Below are 14,261 nucleotides of genomic sequence, written 5' to 3' on the forward strand. Positions count from 1 at the left end.
TCTGGGTTCAAGCCCCAGTATCACCAAGGTGTGTGTGGGGGGAACCTAAACAATTCCTTTTCTTTATCTACTTGATAAGTTACCTAGAGTTAAATTTCTCAACCAAGACCATTTCCTATTACAAAGAAAATCCTATTAGTTGGGAAGACTCCTCTCTTGATAATTCCTTTCTTAACTTTCCAATGATGAAAGAACTGCCTCATTTGATAGAAGTTTGCTTCCTTTTCTCATTATTGAAGAGTTTATTTCTGTTGTGAAATTCGATTAACCTCATCCCATTAAGTAATTGTTGACACAGCTTTCTTTAATCACTATTTTTGTGTCATTTTCATCATGGGTATATTTTGATGGACTGATATAGGAACTTTAATATGTATTATACAACAACAACAACAAAAAAATAAAGCAGCTTCCATCATCAAGATTTCTAAAGCTTATCACCAGTTTTAAGAAATATCAGCATCACCCTATCTTTCACCCTGCAGAAAACTCAAAGTGGATCAAAGACCTAGAAACTAGACCAGAAACACTGCATATATGAGAAGAAAATGTAGGCCCAACACTCTAACATATTGGCTCAGGAACTGACTTCCTTAACAAGACTTCTAAGCACAAGAAGTAAATTTAAAAATCAATAAATGGAATCACATCAAATTAAATATCTTCCTCACAGTAAAGGAAATAATCAAGAGTGTAAATGGAGAACCTACAGAATGGGAAAAAGATCTTTGCCACTAGCTTCTTTAGATAGGGCACTGATATCCAGGACATATAAAGAGTTTAAAAACTTAACACCAAAAAAACTAATAACCCAATCAATAAATGGGCAAAGGAACTTAACAGACACTTCTCAAACAAAACAAAACAAAAACAAATGGCCAACAAATATATGAAAAAATGTTCAACATCTCTAGCAATTAGAGAAATGCAAATTAAAACTACACTGATATTTCATTTCACTCCAGGCAGAATGGCAATTATCAAGAATACAACTGATAATATTATTGTTATTCACTTAAGTAACAAAGAGTGTTGGTGAGGATGTGGGGAAAGGGTACACTCATAAGTTGTTGGTGGGACTACAAATTAGTACAACTACCCTGAAAAGTGGTATGAAGATTCCTCAAAAATCTAGGAATGGAACCACCCCATGACCCAGTTATGATACTCCTAGTATATAAAGAAAGGATTTAAAATCAGCATACTAGTAACAAGGATGGTGGAATGTGATGGACATCATTATATAAAGTACATATATGAAGACTTGAATTGGGTGTCAACATACCTTATATATACAAACAGAAATACAAAAAGTGAGGTATTTACTTGTATTAAGAATTGTAATGCAAAGAAAAAAAAATACATTACCTTAGATTAGGTAGAAGAAAGTGAAAGGAGGGGAAGGCAGGGGATGTGGGGATAAGAAAAATAGCAGAATGAAACAGACATTATTACTGTATGTATGTATGTGACTGTATGACCAATGTGATTCTATAATATGTATACTCAGAAAAATGAGAAATTATATCCCATCTATGTATCAAAGTATATAAGTGCATTCTACTGTCATATATAACTAATTAGAACAATTTTAAAAAATCAACATACTATAGTGATGCAATTACATTGATGTTTATAGCAGATCACATCGATGTTTATAGCAGTTCAATTTACAATAGCTAAGCTATGGAGCTAACCTAGGTGCCCCTCAACAGATGAATGGATAAAGAGAATGTGGTATATATACACAATGGTTATAAAGAATAATCAGTTATAAAGAAGAATTACTTTATGACTTTTGCTGGTAAGTGGATGGACCTGGAGACTGTCATGCTAAGTAAAATAAGCCAGTCCCTAAAAGTCAAAGGTCAAATGTTTTCTCTGATATACAGAAGCTAATCCAAAACAAGTGTGTGGGGGGTGGTGGTGAATAGAAGTAAGATCAGAGGAGTAGATAAAAGGGAATGAAAGGAAGGGAGGAGGGATGCAATAGGGAAAGTCAGTAGGATGAATCTGAACTAAATTTTCTATGTACATGTATGAATATACCACAGTGAATCTCACCATCATGTACATCTACAAGATGTCTGTTTGTTTGTTTTAATGACATAAAAATGAATGCTTAACAGGGACTTATAAAGGTCAATGTGCTCTATCTAGCAAGATGATGCTTTTGACATCTCTCCCCCACTTTTATTGGTGCATATAATTATACATAACAGTGGGATTTGTTATAAAGACACTAATAAAAAAACTGTAAAGTAAATAGTAGAAAGATCAATAGAGCAGAGGAAAGAACCAGGGAATGGGAGGAAAAGAAGGGTAGAGGAAATACTGGGGACTGAATTAGAATAAATTATATCTTATGTTTTCATAATTATTTTGTAGTATATTCTGTTGTCACATATAACCAAAAAGAACCCACAAAAATAAATAAAAAACAAAATGGGGACATCTACCGAATCCATTTCCATTGTGATGAGAAATAAAGGTATCTACATAAACAGCCTATGAGTTATAATTCTCAGGTCTCTAGTAACAAAGGCTCTGAGGTTTAAAATAAATAAAATTTTCTGTATCTAAAAAAAAAAAAAGAAAGAAAGAAAAGGAAAGAGAAATAGCAGCATCATAAACCCTGATACTGATACACAGAGAAGGATACAAGAACATTTTCTGTGGTATTCTGGAAAAGAATGCATATAATTTAAGTCAAATAATAAGAAAGCATCATATAAACCCAAACTTAAGGATATTCTACAAAATAACTCATCAAAACTCTTCAAAAACTGGGGCTGGGATTGTGGCTCAGTGGCAGAGCACTTGCCTTGCACGTGTGAGGCACTGGGTTTGCTTCTCAGCACCACATAAAAATAAATAAATAAATAATGGTATTATGTCCATCTGAAACTAAAAAAAAAATTTAAAAAATCTTCAAAAATTGTAAGGCACAAATAAAAGAAAAATAAGATTGAAGAAGAGAAAGAAGGAAATTGAGAATAAATAACAAATTTAATGTGGGATCCTGGATAGGTTCCTAGACCAGAGAAAGGACACTGGTGAAGACTGAGGTTTAGTTAGTAGTATTGCATCAATGCTAATTTCCTGAATTTGACAATTACATTACGGTCATGTAAAATGTTAGCATTAAGGAAAGCTAGATGAAGGGTATATGAGGACTCTACAGAGTTTTTGTCTAAAGTTACTTCAAAAATAAAGTTAAAAATGTTCTTAAAGTTTACAATGTGAGACAATCTCCTCAAAACATGAACAGAATAAAACAATAAACTTAGCTGCTAACATAACAACCCATTTCTGTCTTCAAAAAGAAAACACTTCCCATTATTCCTCTGTGGAATGATTTAGCATGTATCTATTTATTTGCTCTATATGAATTACAGATTTTTTCCCCTAAAAAACCACCTTCCAGTTTTCCCCTTATTTATGTGTTATTTAAAAGGACTTTTCAATCTGACAGTTGAAATCTTATTGAACTAATTTAAACACTTGCTACATGCAAATATCAAACTTCTTTAAAAATTAAAAAGAAAAAATTACATGACTTATTTCTAAAATCCATGACAAAATTACACAATTACATGAAGTAAGATAGATCACCACATGTCTATAGCAGGAGAAAGAACAAAAATGAGGGTGTTTTAAATCTCTAGATTTTATTTTATGGTTTATAGTAGTAAAATCCATTAAGTATTTAAGAAAGTCTTGTAAAAAAATATTCCAATAATTGTCTGTGTGATCTTAGACTCATCTCTCAATCACTTTGATTCTCAATTATTCATGTCAAATAAATTAGTCAAAATCGGCATTTTCCTCAATTTTAGCTACTAGCTACATATGGCCATTTAAATTTAAATTATTCAAAATTAAATGAAGTTAAAATTTGGCTTCTCAGTTTCCCTTGGCACAGTAGCCATACATGATTAGTGGATAGATAATGGACAGCAAAGATACAGAACATGTGATCATGACAGAAGATTAAATCAATTAATAATGAGGAATAGTACATTTTTTAACATTTCTTTAACACAAATCTTAAATATGTTAGATCGCACATTAGGGATTGGATTTCACACTAGTCTTGAGTAGTACAATCCATAGGCAATTTTAAAATTTCCATTCTAAACCAATCCTGCATGTTTGTAAGGTAACATGGATTTCATGTATAAAACACACTATTTCTGGGAATAGATTACAATGAACCTGTTTAAGAAAAGGTTAGTATTTCTGATCAATATTTCCTTTTTTGTGGTCACTTAAAAATTAATAATAACTGACTGGCAAGAACACTATTTTGCACAATCCTGAGGATGAAGCCCAGGGCCTTGCACATGTGAAGACATGCATTTTACCAATGAGCTATACCTTCCAGTTCAAGAATTTTTAAGAAATATTTATATTTTTAGTTGTAGCTGGACACAATACCTTTATTTAATTTATTTATTTTTATGTAGTGCTGAAGATCGAATCCAGGGTCTCGTGTGTGGTAGGCGAGTGCTCTACCACTGAGCCACAACCTCAGCCCCAGGAATATTTTTTATATAGATACTAAAAAGCAGTCAATATGAGAAATCTAGGTAACTATAATACAAAGTCCATTATTTTTAAAGACCCAACAATCAAAAAACACATTCAAAGTAGGTTAGCACATTCTTCAAATTCATTCTTGAAAATACTGGAAAGAAGAAAGAAGCTCAAGTTTAAGGTATGACTCTGTGAAAATGTAAAGTAAAATATACTATACACTAATGGTAAAATCCAGGTAAGTGTAATGATCATTTATTCTCTACTTATGTGAAGAAAGTAATTTTACAATTTCATGCTTGGAATGTTTCTTGTGAGTAAGAGAGCTATCAAAAACATTTCCAGGACTCCTGGAAGCTACACACACAATGGGAGTTCACATCCTCTTGAAGACTCTTTACCACAGACTTCTACTGGGAGCTCCAGAGAAAGAATGGAGGGAAGGAGATGAGAGAGAGGATCCTGGATGAAGGGAGAGGCCATCACTGTAGAAAAGCAACAAAGCCTGGCAGGGACTCTTTTCCACGGAACACTTGTCCTTAAACCACTGGGAGAAGGTACTCCCAAATCCCTGTCACTCCCACTTCTCTGGGCACAGGTTATAGCTAAGAGCAAAGAAAATAAAACTCTATAACTCTGTAAGAAACTCATAATGGCCCTGGATACGGAGGTATCCAACCTTTGGGAAAGGGGCAGGAAATTCCTATCAAGTCCCTCAAATATACAAGGCTGAATTTACCTGCTACTGGGAGGATCACTGAGATCCTCTTGGTGCACAAAACCGTAGGGCACAGACAGGGCCTCCTCAAGATGAATGGTGGATAAAGATATTGAGAACTTCATCTTGTCCTCTACCTCAAGATGATAGCAGGCCCCTCATCTCTCCCTCTCCTCCACCCCCTCTCTCACACTGAGAATTGAACCCAGGGATGCTTTACCACTACAGTATACCCCCAACCCTTTTTACTTTGAGATAGATTTCTCCATAAGTTGCTGAAGGTCTTGTTAAAACTGCTGAGGCTGGTCTTGAAACTTGCAATCCTCCCACCTCAGCCTTCAGAGTTGCTGGGATAGGTGTGTGTCACTATGCCTGGCTCTGCAACAGCTTTCCTTTGTGGGAAGGTTAAGAGAGAATGTAAACACAGACCTCCTTTGATGTACGAGCATATATGAAAACAATGAGGAAAAAAAACCCCTTCCATCAGTTCTGTTCTAACCACAGGCAAAAAGTAATGCTAAAAGTGTTTAAGTGCTATAGATACTCGTAACCACAGCAAAACCAAAATCCAAAACAAGTTTTACCCTGAGTAGAATGACTTAACCTCCATACTAACACCCAAGCAGATGAAAAGTCATAACGCCTTTGTAGGAGGAAATATAGTTGTCCTTCTATATTCACAGGTCCCACTCAACCAACCACAGATTGAATGAATATATTTGGGGTGAAAATGTATATATACTGAACAGGCTTTTTTGTTATTATTTCCTAAACAATACAGAATAGGAACTACTTACATAACACACACATTGATTTAGGTGTTATAAAGTCATCTAGAAATGATTTAAAGTATACAGGAGGATGTATATAGAATACATGCAAATGCTATGTCATTTTATATAAGGGACTTGAGCATCCACAGATTTTGGTATCCACAGGGGGGCCTGGCACCAATCCCCTGTGGATACTAAGGCCTACTGTACTATATACCATTACTATCCTACATACAATATTTGGCATTCAATAAAAACATTACAACATATACCAAAAAGCAAGAAAAACAAACTTTCACTACCAAGAGAGCCGGGAATCAACAGAATCATACTCAGAAATGTTGGACAGATTAAACAAGGAAGGAAAACGGCCATAGTAAAGGCTTTTTTGAAAAAGGAGGACACCATACTTGATCATATTTTGAATTTCAACAAAGCAATGGAAACTATAACAAAGAGTCAAATGTTAGAAATAAAGAATATGGTAACAGAGATGAAGAATCCTTTGACAGTTTCAGTGAATTTGTTATAGCTGCACAAAAAGTTAATGAACTTGAAAAAGTATCAACAAAAATTAATCAAACTGAAACAAAGGCATAATAAGAGAACCAAAGAGCAAAGGGATAAAAAAGAATCCAAAACTTGGGGGCCAGTACCAAACTACCTAACAAATGTGTAATTGCAATACTAGAAGGAGAATAAAAGAGCAGAAAAAATATTTTAATATATAAAGGCAGAAAATAATAAAAGACATCAAAATATGGATTCAAACACACACACTCACACACACACACATATACGAACAGATGAACAAAAATAAAAATTATTGTAGGCTTCTCATCACAAATTAGGCAACCTAGGTCGTGACAGTGCTGAAAGAAAACACTTCTCAAACCAGAAGTCTACACACAGGGAAAATATTGTTCAAAATGAAGGCAAAATACAGTTTTTGAGACAAACTAGAGGTCAGAGAATTCATTACCAGCATAAACACCATATATAATAGAGAAAGTTCTTCAGATGAAAGAATATGATACCAGACAGAAACATGGATCTACACATAGAAATTAAAATATATGAAAATCAAATCTCAATCCATATCATATCCTATACAAAAATTAAATAAAACTTCTATAAAATTTCTAATAGAAAATGTTTGTGAATTAGAGTTAAGTAAAGATTTTTCAGGTACAATGACAAAAGCACAGCCAATTAAAACTTTTAACAAAAGGGACTTCATAAATTAAAAACTTGTCTTTGAAAGACATTACTAAAAATGAAGTGAAGATGGGCATGGTAGAGCACATAATAAGTCCCAACATCGTGGAAGGCTGAGGCAGGAGGATTCCAAGTTTGAGGCCAGCCTCAGCAATATAGTAAGGCCCTGTCTCAAAGTAAAACAAACAAACAAACATAAGTAAATAAATAAATAAATAAATAAAGGGTTGGGGATGTAGATCAGTGGTAAAGCACCTCTGGGTGAAGACCCCACTAAAGGCCGAATAGGGAGTAGATATCCTGGAATGTAAACATAGTTCAACACATAAATCAATACAATATATCACATTAAGAGAATAAAAGGAGGGAAAAAAAAACACATTATCATTGAAAAAGTATTTGACAAAAATCCACATACTCCCACGGTAAAAATACTCAATAAATTAGGTATAGAAGGAAACTATTGAAACATAATAAAAACCATATATGAGGGTTGTGGTTGTGGCTCAGTGGTAGAACACTTGCCTCACATATGTGAGGCACTGGGTTCAATTCTCAGCACCACATATAAATACGAACAAAATAAAGGTCCAACAACAACTAAGAAATAAAAAAACAAAACAAAAACAAAAACAAAATATGAAAATCCCATAGCTGACATCAGATTCAGTAACAAAAACTTTTCTTCTAATATTCAGAAGGGTGGTTACCATGGTGGGGAAGGGGAGGATGGGGAGTTCTTTATTTTTAATATTTATCTTTTAGTTGTAGTTAGACACAATACCTTTAAATTAACTTATTTATTTTTTTGTGTGGTACTGAGGATCGAACCTAGGGCCTCGCCCATGCTAGGCAAGCATTCTACTGCTGAGCCACAACCCCAGCCTGGGGAGTTCTTCTTAATGGGTATTCTATTTTGGTTTTGCAAAATGAAAAAAGTTCTAGAGATTTGTCCCCTAACAATATGTACTTCATACTACTGAACTATCTACTTAAAAATAGTTAGGTGGAAAATTCTATGTATATTTTGCCACAAGTAAAAAATAAAATAAATAAAACAGGGCTACACACTGTATGATTTCATTTATTGAGATTATGTAAAAGGTAAAACTGCCAGATATGGTGGCACACATAGTGACTCGGAAGCTGAGGCAGGAGGATCACAAGTATGAGGCCAGTCTCAGCAACTTAGCAAGACACCCAGCAAGAAAAAGAAATTAGGAAAACCACTGCATTCATAATAGCCTAAAAAAAAAATACTTATTAAGAATCAATCTAACAAAAGAGGTAAAGGACCTCTACAATGAAAATTACAGAACCCTTAAAAAAAAAAAAAAGAAAGAAATAGAGGAAGATCTTAGAAGATGGAAAGTCCTTTTGTGTACTTGGATAGGCAGAATTAATATTATCAAAATGGCCAAGTCACCAAAAGCACTATACAGGTTCAATGCTATTCCCATCAAAATTCCAATAACAGGGGCTGGGGTTGTGGCTCAGCGGTAGAGTGCTTGCCTAGCATGTGCAAGGCCCTGGGTTCAATCCTCAGCACTACATAAAAATAAATAAATAAAATAAAGGTATTGTGTCTACACAATACGACTAAACTAAAAATACTACAACTAAAAAATAAATAGTTTTAAAAAATTTCAATGACAGTCTTCATATAAATAGAAAAAGCAGTCATAAAATTCATCTGGAAAAATAAAAGATCCAAAATAGCCAACGCAATTCTCAGTGAAAAAAGCAAAGCAGGAGAAATCACAATTCCAGACCTTAAATTATATTACAGAGGTATAGTAACAAAAACAACACGGTATTGGCACCAAAATAGGCAAGAAGACCAATGGTACAGAATAGAACACAGAGAAAAACCCTCACAAATACAGTTACCTCATTCTAGATAAGGGACCAAAAAAATACACTAGAGAAAATATAGCCTCTTCAACAAATGGCACTGGGAAACTGGAAATCTGTATGTAGTAGAATGAAATTTAACGCCTATCTCTCATCCTGCACAAAACTCAAAGTGCATCAAAGACCTAAAAATTAGACTACAAATGCTGCACATATTAGAAGAAAATGTAGGCCCAACACTCCAATGTGTCGACTAAGGAACTGACTTCCTTCACAAGACTCCTAAAGTGTAATTAAGTAAAAATCAATAATCAATAAATGGGATGGCATCAAACTAAAAAGCTTCTTCACAGCAAAGGAAATAATAAGAAAGAGAGAGCTTACACAATCAGAGACAATCTTTGCCACCTGCACCTCAGAGCATTAATTTCCAGGATATATAAGGAACTCAGAAAACTTAACACCAAAAAAATTAATAACTCAATCAATAAATGGGTAAAGGAATTAAACAGATATTTCTCAGGAGAAAAACCATATAAATGGTCAACAAATATATGAAAGAGATGTTCAACATTCATAGCAATTAGACAAATGCAAACTAAAACTACACTGAGATTTCATCTTACTCTAGGCAGAATGGCAATTGTCAAGAATACAAGTAACAATAAATGCTGGTGAGGATGTTGGAGAAAAGGTCCAAGCATATGTTGCTGGTGGGACTGCAAACCACTCTGGAAAGCAGTATGGAGATCCCTCAAAAAATTAGGAATGGAACCACCATTTGACCCACTCCTTGGTTTATATCCAAAAGATTTTAAATCAGCATACTATTCTGACACAGCCAAATTAATGTTTATGGCAGCTCAATTCACAATAGTTAAGCTATGGAACCAACCCAGGTATCCTTCAACAAATGAATGGATAGAGAAATTGTGATACACACACACACACACACACACACACACACATATATACACATATATTATTCAGTCATAAAAAATAATGACTTCATAACATTTGCAAGTAAATACTGAACCCGGAGACTAACATGCTAAGTGAAATAAGCCAGTCCCAAAAAACCAAAGTCAAATGTTTTCACTGATATGTAGAAGCTGAACTCAATAGGAAGGGAGAGGCAAAGAACAGATATTCAGTAGATTAGACAAAGGGGAATGAAGGGAAGGGAGGAGAGATTGGAAAAGTAAAGACAGTGGAATGAATCTGGAATAATTTTCCTGTTAAACTTAGATGAATACACCATAGTAAATCCCACCAGTATATACGTCCATAGGAATGGAGTCCTAACTAGAATAAGATATATTCCATGCTTGTACAATTATACCAAAATGAATTCTACTGTCATGTGTAACTAAAAAGAATCAATAAAAAAGCACAACTCCAAGAAAAAATAATAATTAAATCTAAAAGAAAGAGACCCTTAATAACTTAGTGAGACTTTATTTCATAATTTAAAAAAATGGGGGAGGGATGTAACTCAGTGATAAAGTTCCCCTAGGTTCAATGCTCAGTACCATAGATAGATAAAAAGTAAAAACCACAGGGACAGAAAATAGATCAGTGATTCTAATAAGCTGGGAGTAGGGAGAGGAGGTGACTACAAAAGAGCACAAGTGAATTTTTAGGGTGAGAAAACTCTTCTTTACCTTGCTTTTTTGGTGTGTCTATACCACTGTAAAAATTTGTCAAAACTCACAAAATTATACACCAGAAAGGGTAAATGTTACTGTATATAAATTATACTTAAATTTTACAAGTTACCTTACTACCAAAAGAACTAAAAAGCTTTTTCAGCATTCTTAAATGCTCTTTCTGTGGCTATTGGATTACAAATAATCAGAACTGGAAAGACAGTTCTTTGTAAGCTAGGCTGGGTAAAATGGCCTCTAAGCTGCTCCATTCATGTTTGTATTTTTTGGCATGGGAAGAGACTGGGTGGACAGGAAATAGAATGGCTGTACTACATGATAAGAGTCAAAAATAAAAAGGAAGGAGGTGAGCTGCAGGCAATTAGAGATGTGATAAGAAATAGATGGAGGAAGCAGAATTAAAGAGGCAGAGATATGCATAAAGGAAGAGGACACAGACAAGGCATAATGAAAAAGTGGTTTGGGTCAGTAAGAGATTGAAGTAAAGCCATAGGAACAGAATAGAAAACATGAGGGCATCCAGTCTTGATATACCAAAACTTATTTACTTCATTTCCATGAACATGCCTGGAGTCCACAATCCATTAAGTAATAAGATCTGACCACAGATAAGCTATCTAATGGACTTTTACTTCTTTAAAGAGTCCAAAAGCCTGGCTGGCTACACTTAAATGAGAAAATAAATGTTGAAGAAAACTTTTGTGTCAAATACTTTTATGCATATTGCACAAGACTACAATAAACCATAACAATCCAAGACTTAATAATCTTGAAATCAAGTACTACAGGAGTGTAGTTCAATGCTGTTTTTATGTTCCTACATTTCCTTTTACTTGATTCCAAGGTAAACAAATCATGCTCTTAAAGCTATTTTGCAATATTAATCAAAACTTTACCACTTGGTAAATTCAAATCTTACAGAGTATATTTATTGCTTCCTTTACTTTATGAGATGCTCCTTGAATAATACATCATTTTAAAGCACAGGGTGAAATACAATATTTTTGTCAATCTCCATTTTTCTTTTCTTTTTGTTTTGGTGCTGTGGATTGAACCCAGGGACGCTTAACTACTGAACTACATCTCCAACCCTTTTTTAATATTTTATTTAGAGACAGCGTCTCACCAAGTTGCTTAGGGCCTTGCTAAATTGCTGGCTTTGAACTTATGATCCTCTTGCCTCAGCCTCCCAAGACGCTGGGATTATAGGCCTACACCACTGGGCCTGGCATTTGCAGTTTTTCTTTGTAGCCTTTTCTATTTCCTTTTGCTATCAAGTATATAAATGCTCCTATAAGAAACCTTACACAATAGTAACCTAAAATAAATTCCAAAGGTTATTCTGAAAGAAGTTCTACATATGAGCTATCTCAAATGTGTGGATTATTTTCCTCTTCTGGTGCTGGGGTTCAAACCCAGGACTTTGTGCACTCGATGCAACTACTCTACCACTATCCTACACCTAGGCCCTTAGATATGTGTTTCATTCTTAGAAACACATATACACACACATGTGTTAATAATTTACACAATAATTTTGGAAAAACTAAGTTCCTTTCTTTAATCTTTAACTTAAAGATATTATAATGTTCCCCATCAGATTGAGATTTAACAATAATTAATATGTAAGGATTAATTCTGTACCAAAAAATTTAAGATGGCATCTTACATTAGGAATACTGGTATTGAAAAAGTTGATTCTCTGGGGAATAATTTAGTTCCTTCTGTAGAGGTATAGTTTTATATGTTTTGAGTTGGGTCTTGCTATATTGCCCAGGTTGGTCTCAAACTGTTGAACTCAAGTGATCTTCTAGACTCAGCCTCCCAAGAAGGTGGGACTACAGGCATGTACCACCACATCTGGCTTGTAAATACAGTGTTTTTTTTGTTTTTTGTACCAGAGCTTGAACTCAGGGGCACTTGACCACTGAGTTGCATTACCAGCCCTATTTTGTATTTTTATTTAGAGACAGGGTCTTATGAGTTGCTTAGTGCCTGCCTCGCTTCTGCAGAGGCTGGCTTTGAACTCATGATCCTCCTGTGTCAGCCTCTAGAGCCACTGGGATTACAGGCTTGTGCCACCAGACCCAGCTTAAATACAGTTTTGCACCTTAAGTAAACTATTTTCAAAGAAAGATGAATTATCTAGTTGGAGAAACCAGTGATTCAGAGAGATACTGAAACACCATTATGATCTCATGTCTGAGTGCTGGAATAAGAGAAAATAATTCTTTGTTCTTGTGATTGTTCAATACAGCTTCCCTTCAAAAAAGACCAGCTGGTTTCTTTTGGTTTCAAATCTACAAGTTCAAAAAACTCCAAAAACATCACTGGAAAGTTTCCTTAAACTGGACTTTTACAATTTTTCTTCATCTAAAGTCAAATACTCTATGAGAAAATATTAAACTTTCATTAATTATATGAAACCAAGAAGAAAAAGTACCTCAATAAACTATGTATAAACAGAGTGATGAGTCTGATACATCAGTAATGTACTTATTTACCCTCTGCAGTGAATCCTATATGTGAATGGTCACAGAATCTTGAAAGCTGCCTCTGTCCCCTGCCTCTAGAGCCCAGGACTCATCAGGAATCTCCAGAATGGTAACCCCTTGCATGTATTTTCTGAGAATGCTAACTATGTAGAACTGAGAAAAATATTCAGACACTTTAAAAAAGGTTTTAAAAATGGTTGGAAGTAGGTTTTTTACTCATTATGATTGTTTCAGTAGTGAGATTAAGCCTTAACTGTGAATGTGCTGCAAAAAACTGCCTTGTTTCAGGATCTGCCTGTTGGTTGTCCTTTTACTTCCCATCCCTAACTGTGAACATTGAAGCAACAGACTTAAACTTACTTGTGCGCAACTTTAGGAAGTAAGTGTTTCCACATTAGAATGCTGGCTCCAGGCTAATTCCACTAAAAAATTATTGATATCTTCAACAATTTAGGGTCTGGATTTTAGTTTCTTAATAAAACTGAAGTTATCTTTTTAAAGGAAAGAAATCCTTCTTAAATGAAACAATAACCTTGTTTATAAATAATACATGTTGTTAAAAGGATTTAAATGAGTAGGGATTTCAGGTCCTGCCAGGAAAATAGTGTAGCAGTCTAAGGGCATTTTCTACTAGATGTAACCAAGTCCTGACTTGCCCAAATTCTTAACAAGCTATCTCACTTAGTACAATTTTAGCATCTTATTAATTTACTCATCAAGGCACTCCTTCCAATCCACTAATCAAATGTTCATATTGTTCTGTTCTTTATACTCCTGTTGGCACCTGCTTCTAAATGTGGCCTCCTCTGACTCTTGCTTTTTTAATGAAAGCCTTGATGATTCTCCAGGTCTTTCTTTGCATTTCAGATTCCTTTCCTCCCTGACAATCCATCATCTTTGCATACAGCCTGGCGTGTCTGGATTAATATACAATACAAAAGCTGATGGTCATGGTTAAAGATTAAGATATATGTTTGCTGACAAAGCTTTAAAGGCA

The 14,261-nt window shown here is 34.6% G+C and overlaps 1 protein-coding gene across 1 annotated transcript in view; it reads right to left on the reverse strand.

Annotated features, from left to right (window-relative positions):
• Window positions 1–14,261, reverse strand: part of Homer1 (homer scaffold protein 1) — a 127,725-nt gene that overhangs the window by 24,027 nt on the left and 89,437 nt on the right. The window lies entirely within an intron of this gene.

Source organism: Urocitellus parryii, chromosome 1 (genome assembly GCF_045843805.1).
Source record: "Urocitellus parryii isolate mUroPar1 chromosome 1, mUroPar1.hap1, whole genome shotgun sequence".
In the NCBI taxonomy this organism is placed as follows: Eukaryota; Metazoa; Chordata; class Mammalia; order Rodentia; family Sciuridae; genus Urocitellus; species Urocitellus parryii.